General features: G+C 53.9%; 1 non-coding gene across 1 annotated transcript; it reads right to left on the bottom strand.

Moving 5' to 3' along the window:
- Window positions 1–1,457: 1,457 nt before the first annotated feature.
- TRNAC-GCA lies at window positions 1,458–1,529 on the bottom strand. Its single transcript has one exon. It is a non-coding gene; the product is annotated as a tRNA-Cys (tRNA).
- Window positions 1,530–1,596: the final 67 nt, after the last annotated feature.

Here is a 1,596-nt window from a genome sequence, read left to right as displayed (position 1 = left end):
AGCGCCTCTTCCGCTCGGCGCGGCTCAGAGTCGTCACTTCCGCCGCGGCGCTGAGGGGTGCCGGCAAGATGGCGGGCGCAGGCGGCGGAGTGGAACCCGGGCGAAGGCGGGCCCGGCCATGCCTCCCGATGCTTTCGGTAGGGAAAAAGAAAAGATCGAAAGCGCTGCCCTGAGCCGCCAGGTAAAGGAGCCGGTTGAGCGGCGTGGAGTAGGCGGGGCTCCCGCCTCCCTGCCGGTGCGGTGCCCCAGGCACCGCCGGTATCGTAAGGACAGGGCCTGATGTAGCTGTGAGTGGGCCTGCAGGTCGATTTCTGTCCCAGAAGGGGTGCAACTCAAATTCGGGTGCTCTTGTGCAAAAGCCGAGTAGAGCTCTCCGCCAAGCAGAGGTTGCAGCCACATCCACCTGGAGCCCTGTGGCGTGTGAAAGGGGGAATCTTGGTGATCCCTGCTGCTGAACAGATTCCGCTGCTGCTGGGGGGTTGGGACCCCTCTGCCTCAGCAGAAGCAAGCCATTACCTCAAAATACCCTCCAGTGGGAGTGTCGCATTTGTGGTCGACTGCTTCTTAAGGGTCTTCCCCAACTTAAATGAGCCTATGATATCATTTACAATTTCTGTTACTGTTCCCAGTATTTTGCTGGGCTTGCAAGGTGAACCACCAGTTTATTTTGCATGGGAAACTAAGACAGGCAAGATTTGGGTATGTTTCAAGTCAGGGTGGTAGAAGAAATCCCAAAGAAGCAGTTAGTACTTTGAACAGTACATTATTGAGAGGGCAAGTTTGTCAGGTTGTTCTAATTAACACTATTGTAAACGTGTCCTGGCTTACTGTTTACTGCCAAACTGCTCCTGTGAGATCACCTTCACAAAGAGCCCCTCGGGGTTTGGTTTCTTCTGGAGGCAGCCTAGGGTCAGGTTAGAACCGGCGACCTCTCGGTTCCTAACCCGGCGCGTCGCCCCTGAGCCACCTGTTCCCGCCAAACACCCTCCCCAACCACCCCGCGTCGCGGGGGGCCGCAGCTCAGGGCTAAAGCCTCCGACTGCGGCTGGAGAGGTTGACAGTTCGAGCCCCGGGGCGCCCAGACAGCAATACCTGAGGCTGAAGACACCTTTCAGCAAAACACCCACAGCCTGATTTATACCTCATTGCCCCAGCTCCCTTCAGGAAACATTTCGTCAGAGATCCCCGCTTCTGGACAGACATTATCCTCGTCGTTTACTGTTTAAATTAATGGCAATTACTCAAACAGGAAAAACTAGACCAGCAGCACCTATGATGAGACAGCTTATTTGTGTGTAAGTGCAGACTTAAGGAGGAGAGCAAAAATGTGAAAGTCTCATTTCACGCTTGGCAAAAGATCAACAAGTTACTTCTAAGACCTTGGAGGGGTAAGAAGGTCTCCCCATAGTCTGCCTGTGAGGAGGTTTTGGAAAAAGAAACTGAAAAAGCAGCTAAAGAGGGGGCACCTGGAGTTGAACCAGGGACCTCTTGATCTGCAGTCAAATGCTCTACCACTGAGCTATACCCCCTTGGCACAGCACCCTCACGAGCAGGTTTTAGAAACGTTTCTAGAGACAGACAAGTTTCTATGTCCAC

Source organism: Phaethon lepturus, unplaced genomic scaffold, assembly GCF_000687285.1.
Source record: "Phaethon lepturus isolate BGI_N335 unplaced genomic scaffold, ASM68728v1 scaffold47270, whole genome shotgun sequence".
NCBI lineage: Eukaryota > Metazoa > Chordata > Aves > Phaethontiformes > Phaethontidae > Phaethon > Phaethon lepturus.
Note: the sequence above shows the minus strand (reverse complement) of the source record. Positions and strands in the feature narration are given on the sequence as shown.